General features: G+C 38.0%; 1 long non-coding RNA gene across 2 annotated transcripts in view; it reads right to left on the bottom strand.

The window, feature by feature from the left end:
• LOC110256949 overlaps positions 1-14,452 on the bottom strand; it is a 465,513-nt gene that overhangs the window by 81,724 nt on the left and 369,337 nt on the right. The window contains exons 4-5 of one of the 2 annotated variants that reach the window (XR_002339034.1): positions 4,776-4,917; positions 2,855-3,786 (exon numbers count right to left, since the gene is read on the bottom strand). This is a non-coding gene — a long non-coding RNA (uncharacterized LOC110256949). Of the gene's footprint in view, positions 1-2,854; positions 3,787-4,775; positions 4,918-14,452 lie in introns of those variants that run through there. The other variant, XR_002339035.1, reaches the window with a different exon arrangement.

Here is a 14,452-nt window from a genome sequence, read left to right as displayed (position 1 = left end):
AGCAAGAGGAATTCAGGCTGCTGCAGAAATATTCTCCTAGAGTCCATCCCACTGTGAAGAAAGAAAATAAATTTTCTCTCCCCCTCTCAACTTAGAAATCTTAACCAAGAAAGTAGAAATTCTCTCTGAGATTTTTAGCTTCTCTCTGGATATGTGAATCCAAAGTCATCAACCAAGAGGAGAAGCACCTCAAGTCATGGTTAATGATGAACATCAAGGTGGGGGAGTTGACAGAGCAGCTCAAGTCTTGGCTTTTCCTTCCCATTGGAGAGTAAACTCCAGGAAGGCAAGATTGAATCTGTTTTGCTCAGTGCTTCATCCATGATATATAATGCAGTTCTTAATATGAAATGGGTTCTTAACCATATATGATGAATTAACAAAGTGAAGGGTAAATTAATGGTCCCAACACTGAATGTGTAATCTTCAGCACCTCAGCATCCCTCAGTTCCTTCATCTGATGGACAAGGATTGGGCTTCTTGGATCTCTGAAGGCTCTCACAAGGACACGTGATTCTACTTTGCTTGCAGGCAATTGTAGGCAAGAAGGGATGGAGTGAACATGGGGAAAGGGAGTGAAAGAATGAAAAGAGGAAGAGAAAAAAGAGGAGGTTTTTCTCAGAAGACCACTGGCTCCAAGTACAAGATGTGATGATTGTATTCACAGGGAAATTCTCATATCCTCTTCTCTGCTCATCATTCCTCCAGTGTTACACTACTTACTACCAAGTTGGATCCCAGGGTTTCACTTCAACAACAAACTGTACAGAGGGAGGACCCATGTCTCTGTCTTTAGGATGAAGTTCCATCTCCTCTATGGTTCTTTCTGGGATTGGCCCAGTTCTTTCTTATTATCTCCCCTAAGCATGTAGATGTGTCACCCTTGCTAAACCATTCAGCATCTGCTTCCTCTTTGTCCCTGATGCCCACTGGGAGCCTCTCTAGGCACCAACACAGCCACCCTCCATCTGCTCTACTTTGGTGGATGACAAAGCTGTAAAATAAAATTCAATTAAGTAGTAGTGTTACTTAAAGGATCTCAATATTGTTAGTATCAATTTTACATTTATTGGAACATTTTCCTGGTGAGAAAAGGGGGAGGGATGATTGATTAACCACCTTGGAAGGAGTTGCACTGTGGCTGAAACCTATAAGAGTCGGAACCAGTCAGAACTTGTTTTCAAATCCAAGAACAATTTACCAGATGTGTGACCTAGGCAAGGTACTTAATCTTTGTGAACCTCAGGTTCCTCACCTGCAAATCTGGGGCAATATGAACTTCCTATATAATTGCTCTGTACAATTATGACAACGACTAGCATTAGTCTCCACGTAATGTGTACTCAATTCCTAACATCAATTCTTACCTCCTAAAAATAAAGAACAACTGTTTCAAAATCCTTCTCTTGTCCTGTGACTCTATAGGGCTCCCATAAAAGCAGAAATATTGAGAATTGGAGTGATTGCAAGAACATCCATGATGGCTATTGAACTAATAATGTGGCCAACAGATAAAAAGAGAAAAGAAATTGAGTTATTTAACCCCTTAAAATTTATAAGATTTCTTATAATGTCTCTAAGTATGATCTCCACAATCAAACCTCAAAAGAGTCCACCTACAGCATATCAAACTCTTTTATACAGTTTCTTATATTCAATTAATGGTTAGCCAGTGTAAACGTTAGATACCATGTTCGGTACTTATTGGAGTCATTTCTTTCAGGAATAACTAAAAATATTATAATTGTTGCTCCAAAGTGTTCAAAGGGAGAAACCTAAGATGACGCATGGGCAAGAGATTATGATATCATGTATTAATGGCTATAATAAAATATGAGAAAAGTATCACTGAAGGGTAATTAATTTAACCTTTCAAATTCTCCATTTCGATGACAGTTGTAAATGTGAGTGCATTATGACAAAAATAACTTATAGAAACAACATGCAGAAATGCATTTGGAAATGATAAAATCTGAGCCAGCCTGATTAATGGCCATCTGGCTGGTCAATAATTTTGGGTCAATACTAAATAAAACAGGATGCTAGAGATCAATGAGAGTTAAGAATGTGATTATGTCTAAATCACCCTTCTTCAGAGAGCTATACCAAGATCCACTAATTAATCTTTATTATATCATGTTGATTGTAATAAGTATCATTATCCCCAAATAATGTTTTCAAATACCTGAGCTTAGGAACCTTCACAGAAGATGTCATAGACCATGAGACCTGAGTACTTCTTCAGACAAAAATTGGTGATCAGCTCTTGATATTATATTTTAGCATGCACCTTCAAGCAAGGGCATAGCCAGCAGAATTACGATGTGTCCAGGATCCCAGCTCCATTATTTAGCAACTGTGTGACTTTGGATGAGTCACTTAACTTCTCTCATCTTGAATTTCTTCATTTATTCAAAGGTGTTGATACATTTCTCCAAAAGGCTGTTTTCATGTTGGAATGAGCTAATGCTTAGGAATCCTTGGAAAATAATAAAAGCTGAATAAATAGCAGCTATCCTTGTTGTTGATGATATACTTATTTTTTGAAACACTGGTATTATCTGGGTAATTATCAAAAGATAGGACCAGAGTTCTCATCATGGCACAGCAGAAACGAATCCGACTAGGAACCATGAGGTTGCAGATTTGATCCCTCGCCTTGCTCAGTGGGTTAAGGATCTGGCATTGCCATAAGCTGTGGTGTAGGTCACAGACACAGCTCGGATCTGGTGTTGCTGTGGTTCTGGCGTAGGCCAGCAGCAACAGCTCTGATTGGACTCCTAGCCTGGGAACCTCCATATGCCTGCCACGGGTGTGGCCCTAAAAGAAGGCAAAAAAAAAAAAGATAGGACCAGTTGGGAGAGGATCAGAGTGCATTTTGGAACAACAACAAAAAAACTAACATGACTTGAGTACTTGCCATGTGGTAGGCATCGTGCTAAGCACTGTTTCTTTGGGGTTTTAAATAGTTCTTCTATGAATTCCTCATAAGAACACTGTAGTGGAGCAACCAGAGCTAGTGTCCAAACCTGAACTCTTTCCTCTAGAATATGGCAGCATCCGCTGCACTGGGGTAGGTCCTGCTGAGAGGGTGGTCCCTACTATAGCGGTAGAAAGTACAGGAGAAGCCAGAGCAGTGGTTCTAAAAACTACATGCTGGCAGGCAGAAAGTCTAGCTCCAGGAAGTCCTTCAATGAAGAGGAGATGCCAGATATTGAGCTGGAGTTTGAAGGCGAGGCTCCAGGAGAAGAATGCAAAAGCAACAGAATAGATCCTTCATCCCAAAAGGAGAAGACTAAGAAAAAGGTGACAATAGACACACATAGAACTACATACAAATCCAGGGAAGGAGGCAATGCATCTTATGATAAACACATATATCAGAATTGAGAGCCCAGAACATTGGCCAATTAACTGTATATCATTAAAGGCCCATGAGAGCAGGATCCTGCCTTCCCTCTGACACCTTCTTACCTTCCCCCAGTTCTTGAATAGATCATATTTCCTTCTGGCTTAGCCCTCTACAATCATAAGGCTATCTCCATTGAAAACTCTCTCTGATCTTCCTGGAAGAGCCAATGCCTCCTCCCCAGTGCAGCAACCTACTTAAGGGGGCTCTCCCAAATCACTCTTATTCTAAGTGATTTATTAATATCTTTATAGAATCATCACTTACAGAAATTGTCTTGCTGATTCCCCTCCATCCTCACGCTCCATGTGAACCCCCAGCCCCAGCGCAAGAGAGTAGAGATTGTGTCTGTCCCATCCAGCATCACCAGCACAGTCCTGGTACATGGAGAGGCTCAGTAAATATTTGTCATGAATGTAGAGTTCCGATGAAAGCTTCCATGCTTAAGGCTCAGTCTTCTTTCCTCCCTCCATATCCTACCATTCTGTGGTCACTAAGGTCACCCCAGGACTCTCAGGAACTAGGAGTCCTAGAACATATGGTGAGACCTCCTTAATCTTGCTCCCCTCTTGATATCAGGATTGTTCTTTGAGGCAGGGCTTCAAAGATAGCTATCAGCTCTGGGGAGAAGAGGATGCAATGCCCAAAAACTGGTCAGCACTGCCACTTGGAAACTATCCAGGGGCCATATTGAAGGATTACAGCCTCAATTCCTGTTTCTCACAGTGGCAGACAGCCAGTTTGCAGCTATAAACAAGGGATAGCATGCGTGTGCCCTGTACTTTATTTTACTCTTTTTTTTTTTTTTTTTCCAGTGGAAGATTTTAAATTAAATGCCTCTAAACCTAAAATCGCAAGATCATAGAGCACAAAGAGACCTTGGTATGGCCTAGTGCAGCCTCCTGCTCAATTTATATTTTGGCCATCTACTTTCATGAACTATAATAATGACTTATTTCGAACAACAGAGGAGTGGAGACCTTCTCCTGCACTCTGGCCCAGAGAGAAGGAGTTGCTGATGGCTGTTCTGGGAGTGGAGGTGAAAAGGTCACTTCAATAGCAAAGCAACAAAGCAAGAGAAAATAGGAGCCGACTGTCAGGTTGTAGAAAGAGAGAGGAAGCAGGACAGACCTGTGGGCAAGCCCTGGAGGGAATGTTTAGAAAACTTGTAAAACCAGCTGCTTCCCTTGGCCACCCCCACTACCCTCCAGGCAGGCTCTGGGGTCTGAATCCAGAGGTAAAGTAAGAATAATAGAACAGTCTAGCCAGGGAGAAAAAGTCGGGTGTGGAACTAGCAGGCGTTTTTCCAGACTAAATCTATTATTATACCTGGTACCTCTTGGAAGATGCTCTTTGTGAAACTCACCTTTGCACGACCAGGAACTTGCCGATGACTCATTTCCTGCCAAAGAAAGTGCAAAGCGGTAGGTCTCAGAAGTTTGTGAATTGTCTGTCAAATAAGTCATATCTAGTAGCCAATGTTTCCTTGATGACTATAATTCTTCAGCCTGTGGATATATAATAAATTATGTTATAATCACAGATTTGACTTAAAATTAGATGATTACTTAAGGCATAATACAGAAAAGCATACTTTTGTTTTTTTCTTTTTGCTGTAGCTGGCAAGTACAGCTTTAGGCAGTTTATATGAGATGCAATACAATGTCCATAAGACTTTGAATTCCTTTGATGGTAATGACATAATTATTCCTAATTATTAGCATTGACATTAGCTCGCATTCATTGATCGCCATGCACCAGACACTGTATTTTACTCTTTACACACATAAAACCACACAAGAATTCAATAAGGGTGACAGTATAACTATCATTATTTTACAAATGAGAAAACTGAGACTTGGAGAAACTAAGTAACTGGGTCAAGGTCCCATAACTAATAGATGGAAGGACTGGAATAGAGACCCTGTTTATCACCACTTATACTGAAACCCATTCATCTCCTTGCCATAGCCATCACCCATTAGGAAACTGGAATTCTAGGCACAGTACACGTACAAGTTCAGAAGCACTTCGAAGCTCAGTACAGGAAGAAGGAATTCCATGTGATGGAAGAGTAATATGTGAAGAAGAGTCACTGGGAAGTAGAAATCTGAAGAGAAAATCATGAGCCAGGTTTTGCAGAGATGATATACAACATGAAAGATGTTTGATTTTTACCCCAAAGGCAACTGAGATACTTTGTCTTTTGTGCTTTGCACAAGGAAGTGCGATATTTTAATCTTGGAAAAGTTGCTCATTGGAAAGGAGGAAAAGTGGATGCAGGAAATAGAGTGATAAAAATGTTGAAGTGGTCCAGCAAAGAGATGGTGGGAGTCTAAATTAAGACAGTGGCTATGGGAACGGAGAAGCAGTGTACACAACGTATTTGAAGAAGGTAAATTCAACCAAGCTTCATGACTGGCTGGATATAAGAAAGTGGGAAAGAAAAGAATCAAGGCTAACTCTCAGGTTTTCTTTCACTTTAGATAAAAAGGGGAACAAGAGAGGCATTTAAAGTGAGGCGCTATTTTGCAGCAAATCGAAGTATGAAGCTGATAGGTTCTACTTGGGACGTATGAGTTTTACACGTTTTCCCTCCAGATCACTGAAGACAGAAAAAAAGTGTGATCTAAAATTAGTATAGCAAAAGTGGGGAGCCCTTTATACGAACATGAATAATTATGATATCAATAGGTATAATTTGCATTCTATTTTCAGAAAATGCCCATGTCTCTGTAAATGCCTGTAGTTTTTAAAAACCAGATGAGAAAGTAAACCTATGGAAAACAAAACACCCTTGTAATATAAGTAAACAACTTGTTCTAACTTAAATGAAAACAAGTGAAAGGTTAAAAATAATCCTGCTGTGCACCCCTCAAAGAGCCTCAGCAAGCAAAATGCATTTTGTCATAGTGGGGTGGCAGTGAAGTGTTCAAAAGCACCATAAAAGTGGAATTCTCCAAAAAGTAATGCAGGTGTCTAGGTCAAATGCAAATAAAGAAGTATGCAAATTGAGTTATACTTGACTACAAAATCAGATGCTTAAAAACATTTCAGGAAAGTGAAGTTTTAAGTCTCACAAAATTCACCCCATCCGTATTATAACACATTTCCCATTTGGGCAATTCATTCAGTGTACTAAATGCGTGATGGGGCTCCAGTTAAGTAGATTTAGAAGCTGATTATGCTGCATTAAATGTATTCACTTCAATTTTAGCAAGATTTTTTCCTTTAAAAGGATTACTAAATGAAGAAAAGTAGAAAATAAGACGGAAACTAAAATACCCTTTGGTGATGCTATAACAAGATAAGAAAATCCAGTGACATCCTGATATAAGAAACAACCTAAATCTGATTTAAATCACCAAAGAATACATTTCAATGTTGTTAATTGCTCTCACTCTGTACTTGACACCTATTGTACACATGAGTTCACCCCCTGAGTGGGTATTTATCTTGAAATACCTATTTTTGTATGTTTTCCCCTTTTAAAATACATAATATGTTCATCGATTAAGAAAAAAATATATAACAGGAAGGATAGCTTTTGCAGGTGTTTAGAAGCGTTGGCTCCAGGCTTAGCTCTGATATTAGGAAGGGAAGTCATCACGCTGGCTGTGCCTTCATTAATTTCCTGATTTCTAAAATGAGGATGTTGGCTTACATTATGTGATCTCTCACTCCTTTCCAGCTCCAAAATCATACGATTTTGGAAAAAGCTTGTTAGATACTATCATTTGATGGTGACTTCGATTGGCTTGTATTTAAAGTTGAAAAAAAAGATAATGTGATGATAGGCATTATGAAATATTTATATGAATTTATTCATAAATTTATCATCAGAGATGAACTATATTGTACACTAGTCAAAGTTACCTAATATTCAGTAGCTTGTAATCAAGTCAGTTCCACTTATTTCAGAATGAACCCAGAAAAGAAGCTGCAGAAGAAGATGACTGACAAGAAAAGAAAGAATTTCAACCATATATCAATAATGTGGTTGATATATGGCATGATATATACCATTATTTTATGTGGCATGAATAGCTCAGCCAGTGAATTTTCCGAGGGCCCTTTTCATGTAGCATTTTTTTTTAAATTATGAAGTAAAACATCATGCTTCCTTCAGTAGGACTCCTTTCAATCAGCTTGCATAAATGGATGATGGTTAAAAAAATTGTCAGTGGTCTATAATTTTAAAAATGAATATTAATCTCTATAGCAATGATGATATTTCAGAGTATACTATATCCTCTTTTATACCAATCCTTGAATTTAATAAAAAAAAGCAGTTATAGGGAGTGGTCTATTGGTTAGGATTCAGTGCTTTCACCACTGCAACCAGGGTTCAATCCCTGGTCTGGGAACTGAGATCCCTCATCAAGCCCACTGTATGCCACAGTCAAAAAAATTAAAATTAAAAAATTAAAAACACAAAAGTAAATAAATAAAAAGACAGTATAATATATGCAAAATGATTTCTAAACCATAGACCAAATGAGTAACTTGCCCATCTTTTACATTGTTCATAACCAGCCAAGATTCAGCTGGGTTTTTTTCCGTTCTTCAAATGTTTTCCAGGCACTTTTCCAGGCATTATGCTATTGATAGTTCCAATGTGCATTGGTCATTTCCCCTCTTTCCTTTTCTTCGTTCTTTTCTTCTAGAACCATCTAACAGCCCTTCAATGTGTCTCACCTTTTTCTCTCATATTTTATGATGCCTCATCTTTTTTGTTCTATATTTTGGAATTTTTGTTTTTTAAACATTTTCTTCCAATCTTTCTGTTGACTTCCTGCAGTTTTGGCAAGTGTACTTTAACCACCCAAGATCTCTTTCTTGTTTTCTGATAACTCCTTTTAAATAGCATTCCTATTTTATTTTGCAGACATAAAATGTCCTTGAGATTTTTGGAAATAATAATAAATATGTTTATGTTCTCCTCTGTTCCTGAATTACCTCATTTCCCTTTCGATAAATCCTTCTATTTGTGTGGATTATTTACTCAAAGACCTGATGACCTTTGATTATCTTTTCACATTTAAAAATCAATCAACAGAGGTTCTCACGTGGGTCAGTGGCGTAAGGATCCGGCATTGTGACTGCTATGGCTCAGGTCACTGTCCTGATGTCTGTTTGCTCTCTGGCCCAAGAATGAATGCCCTGGGTGTGGCCAAAAAGAAAGAAAAAAATCAAGCAGCAGGAAGTCTTTCCGAGGACTCCGTAGGCTTGGATGAACTTTATTCACTGAAAGCTTTCATGCAGCATAAGTGGGCCTTAGCTTACCCTTTTACTACAGGCACCATCCCACAGACGCTAGAATGTGGAGGTTTTTCCATAGGTGACTGGCATCCACTCTATTTCCACTATTTTCTAACAATATTTTCCAGTGCTACAGAGAAAAAAATAATTGTGTTTTACTCAATTTTTTTTTAAGGGCCATATGTGTGGCATATGGAAGTTCCCAGGCTAGGTGTCAAATTGGTGCCGCAGTTGCCAGCCACAGCAATGCAGGATCTGAGCCATGTCTGTGATCTACACAACACCTCATGGCCTACACCACAGATTACACTGGATCCTTAACCGACTGAATAAGGCCTGGGATTGAACCTCATGGATACTAGTCAGGTTCATTACCGCTGAGCCACAATGGGAACTCCCTACACATCGTTTTGACTGGGGAATAAAAACTTAACAGTCAGGTGCTTTTCAAATAGGAATAAGAAAGAAGGTGTCAACTCTTAATACACGGTCCTATAATTCATACCTCTGATTTCTGTCCTGCTTCTCACTTGCATCTGCTGGTCCAGGCTGATCGACTTCCTCTACAACCATGGCAATCTTACTGTTGACATTCAAAGTTGACGTTCTGCTCTAGTTTTCACGTTGATTTTTTTTTTGGGGGGGGTGCTTTTTAGGGCCACACTTGTGGCATATGGAAGTTCCCAAGCTAGGGGTTGAACTGGAGATGCAGCTGCCAGCCACAGCCATAGCTACAGCAAGGCCAGATGTTTAACCCACTGAGTGAGGCCAGGGATCGATCCCACATGCTCATGGATACTAGTTGGGTTTGTAACTTGCTGAGCCACAAGGGGAACTCTCACGAAATATTCTTAACATATGTGTTTTATCTTCTAAGCATTGGTTGAAATCTGTGGTTAGATGGTATCTGCTCTTTGCTTTTAGCACTGACCTTTTTTATAAAACTCGTATTTATTTTAATGGGCACAGGCTAGTTATTAAGACTGATTCTGTTTAAGGTAAAATTTCCTTCAATAAGCCCATACCCCACAGGTTCTATGGGGCTTCATGTAAGTGCTGCCTTTAGGAAACGGGTCCCAACACTTAAGTTTGCAATCTGCTGTGTGCAGTGAAGGGAGTGGGTTGTTTCCTGATTCAAGTCTTGTGCTTCCTATTGAAATTCCAACTAATTTCTGCTAACATTTTTAAGGTAAGCTTATTCTCAGGTTATTTGTAGTACAAAGATGATTGACACACCCTGTGATCAGTGTAAGACATCTTCTCTAAGTGATTTTCTATTCCTTCTTCAAAATGAAATCTTCTGGTATCAAAAAAAAAAAAAAAAAAAAAAAAAAAGAATTTCCAGAAGTCAAATGTGCAATCTTATTTAAAGCAAAACATACGTTGTACTGTGCACTTTTATTTAAGATTCGGTTTTCTTTCCTTTGTTAGGTTATTAGATAGACTCTTTAACTTAGTGATTGCTTTTGAGTTGATAGTATATATATTTAACGTTTCACAGACTATATCCATGTGATATTATATAGCACTTCACATGTATATAAAAACCTTACAGTAGCATAATTCCATTTCTCCCTCCTGACTTGAGTTATTGCTGTCATGTATTTTACTTTCATATATGTTATCAATTGAGATAACATTATTGTTTTTGCTTAAAGCATTAATCTCTTTAAAAAAGATCTAGATAATATGAAAATAATTCTATTCTATTTTTTCCTTTGTAGTTACTCATTTTGTACTTTCCACTTCTTTGCACAGATCCATATTTTCATAGCTGGTAAAATGTTCTTTCTACTCTGTGGACTTATTTTAACATTTCTTTTACTGCAATTCTGCCGTTGATAATTATTTTTAAAAATTTATATATGAAAAATAAATTTTTATTTCAGTTTTGTATTTGAAGACATTTTCACTCAGTTTAAAATTACAGATTGACAGTATTTTTTCCCTTTAAAGATGTTCTTCTACTATTTTCTTGCTCATACTGTTTCCAATGCTAATCCTTCTGTAATTCTTATCCTTTGTTCTTTTGTACATTATGCATCTTCTTCCTCTGGGTATTAAGAAAATTTTTCTCATTATCATTAATTTTGAGTAATTTGATTGTTATATGCCTTGAGGTAGGCTTTGTTTATATATCTTGTGCTAGGAATCCACTGACCTTCTTGGATCTGTGGGCTTATCATTTTTACCAAACTTGGAAAATTCTCAGACATTATTTCTTCAAATGTATTTTCTGCCTGCTCACAACTTCATATATTCCAAATTACAAATATATCAGATGGCTGGAAGTTGCCCAGTAGCTCATTCTCACCAATGCTCTTTTTCTGTTTTCTTTTTCTTTCTTTATCTTTTTATTTTTCTGCCTCATTTGGACAGTTTCTATTACTACGGCTTCAAGTTCATTGATTTTTCTCTTATAATTTCTAATCTGCCATTAGCACTCTTCAGTATAATTTCACCTCAGATGTTATAGTTTCCAACTCCAAATGTTTTATTTGGATCTTTGTTGTATTTTCCATGTCTTATTTTTTTTGAATATATGGAATACAGATATAACAACTCTTTATGTCCTTACTGCTAATTCTAACACTTGTGTCAGTGCTGGTTGGTTTTGATGATTGATATTCCTGCTTCTTTCATGGTCATTCATTTTTAAATGGATACTAAATATTATGAACATTACCTTGTTATAGCCAGATGATTTTGTATTATTATAAATAGTCTAGAGCTTTGTTCTAGGATGCAGTTATTTGAAAGTAGTTTGATCCTTTGTGCCTTGCATTTAAGATTTTATTATATGTTATCAGAGCTGTGCCCAGTCTAGGACTAATTTTTCCCATTGCTATAGCAAGATTCCCCTAAACACTCTGCCCAAAGCCTATGAATCTTGAGGTTTTCTGGCCTGGCTGATAGGAACAATTAATAGCCCCAGCTTTGTTTGATTGCAGAGAACTATCATTCTAATTCTTTCACATGATTCTTTTCCCACTTTTGGTATTTTCTTCACATGCATGTGCATATCCCTACTCAGTTGAATGCTAGAGAAGAACCATCTGCAACTTCGTGGTTTTCTGTCTACATAGTTCTTGGCAATACTATGTCGTGTTAACTCTAGCTACTTTAATTTCTCCAGACTCTCAAGTCTGTCTCCCTAGCTCAGGTGGTCAGACTCTGCCTGGACCCCCCTTCCATGCACTGTGAACTGGAAACTCTCTCCTGACAGTAAGTGCAGCAATCATAGGACTCACATTTCTTCCTGGTTCTAAGGGATCACTGAACTTCACTGCCTGTGGTCCAGTGTCCCACAAAGCATTGCATCATATATTGCATCCATTTGTTTGTTGTTCCAGGGAGGGTGGTAAATTGGATCTCTGCTACTCCATCCTGAGCTATTGAATTATGTCTCTCATTGTGCCTGGAGGACAAGGAAGCTGCCAGAAGGAATGGCAGTGTGGTACATAGCACAAAAGCATCAGAAGTTGGGGATATAAAGGAATAAAAAGAGCTGTGATAAAGAATGATTTTAAATTAAGCTCATATATATGTATAACAAATGATCTGAGAAGTGTCGGCAGAGGGGAGAACTTGGCAAAAATACATGGTTTAAGGAATCCTCAAGTTCCTGGAATCCCAGAAGAATAGGCATTCACGATCTAAAATAGATTTCTTTGTGCAAAATAAGAAGACATGTTTCTTGGTGATAGCACTTTCAGAATACAAAACATGATAGATAATGATAGATAGATTAGATAGACAGATTAGATAAAACAGTTAAATTTATAGAGCACTTGGCTAGACTGCATTAAAAGTGTTTAACAAGTATTAACTCATTTTAGTCTTTTCAAAACCCTTATGATGTAGATACTAACACTACCTTTACTGTATAGATAAGAAATCTGAAGCAAAGAGATTAAAATTCTGCTTAAACCGACATGGCTATTGAACACAAACACCCAAGGTTTTGAACTCATGTAGCACAGCTCCAGAGCCTGGATTCTTATTCTTACCCCCCATCAAACACACACACACACACACATACTCACTCTAGACAGATAGAAATAAAGACATATAATTTCTATGTTTAGAAGAAGCAGTTAAATTTTTACAACACATCCTAGATATCCTGCAGTAGGATAATATTATTCTGCTTTTGGTCACTCAGCCTCTACTTTCTATCCCTTTGTGGAATCTTTACTTTTGAGAAATGGACATGTTGATAAGGTTTGAAGTGAGAAAGACTCAGAAATCTCAGAGGAGATGATTCAAAATGCAGCAGTAAGTGGACATATAAGGAGCATATTTTCTAGAAGGCAAGGTCAAGATTGACTGAAAACGTCTTTATAAAGTGTGTTCAGAAATTTTATGTCACAGTGATTTTCATTGTTTTAGAGTTCTAAGACCCTATCATTTTTATTTGACTTTTGCAAGTGCTAATTTCAGAGGACTGTGAGGCAATGAAAGTCATAAAAATATTAAAATTTTACTAAGAAATTGGGGGCAGTCAATTATTGAGATTGGGATCACTGGATTATTTATTAAGTAATTTATTGGGATAAATTATTTATTAAAATATGAACATCTTGAGGAATTGATTGCAATGCAATTTGTTGATTTAAATAATAACCCATATCTGTAGATGGAGGAATACACTTTAAATATGACTTTTATCACACTAACATACTTCTTGCTGTATGTCACTCTGGCTGTCCTTTTATAGGGTAGAGGAGGACAAGGATGAAATCAAGAAGATCCCTTGGGGGTCACTGCAATAATCTGGGCTAGACATGCTGCTGGCAGATAGATGGGGAGAAGTCATTAGATACCAGAGGATTTTATAATATATTCAAAGCAGAGTGTTAGAGAAAGAGAGAGACTGAGTGTTACTACTCAAAGTGTTTGCCTTGAGAATCTATAATGATTCAGCTCTCATTCACTGAGGTAGAGAAGATGAGAAAGAGTGGCAAGTGCCCAGAACACACAAGATTTTTAAACTTAATAACAGTGTTTCTCAGAGTTCTCTGGTGGTGCAACAGGTTAAGTATTTGGCACTGTCACTGCTGTGGCTTGGGTTGCAGCTGTGGTGCTGGTTTGATGTCTGGCCTGAGAACTTATGCATGCCATGGGTGCAGCAAAAAAAAAAAAAAAAAAAAAAGATTTTTCTCCTTCTGAATAAGTCTGTACTAATGAGCACTAAGCATGGAATAGAGGGTGCATAGCGTTTAGCTGTAGCAGTGACTGCTTCCCGAACTCTCTGAGTGCCCCCAGGCTGGTCTTCCAGCTTCTTCTCTTCTATTTCCATTCACTCCCTCACTCCCATGGTAATACCATGACATCTCAGAGAACTAAATGCCAAATCTGCATTGACGATTCCCAAAGTTGGTCTTCTGCTAAGACCTTTCCTTGACTCATATCAAAATGTCTTCTTAGACTTCCAATTGGATGCCCAATGAAAATCCCACCCTTGGCTCGTACAGAGCTAAATTCCTGAGCATCTGTCTAAACCCACCTTCCCTCATTTTCTCTACCTCGGTGAGAAAGCTGAATCCTTATAGATTTTCAAGACAAACCCTCTCTTTCACACTCCACATGGAATATATTTAAAAAATCTATTGCTTTTGGAATGGATTAGCAATGAGATCCTGCTGTGTAGCACTGAGAACTATGTCTAGTCACTTATGATGGAGCAGGACAATGTGAGAAAACAGAATGTATACATGTATGTGTAACTGGGTCACCATGCTATACAGTAGGAAAAAAACTGCATTGGGGAAATAACAA

Source organism: Sus scrofa, chromosome 15 (assembly GCF_000003025.6).
Source record: "Sus scrofa isolate TJ Tabasco breed Duroc chromosome 15, Sscrofa11.1, whole genome shotgun sequence".
In the NCBI taxonomy this organism is placed as follows: Eukaryota; Metazoa; Chordata; class Mammalia; order Artiodactyla; family Suidae; genus Sus; species Sus scrofa.
This window is presented reverse-complemented; position numbering and strand designations above follow the sequence as displayed.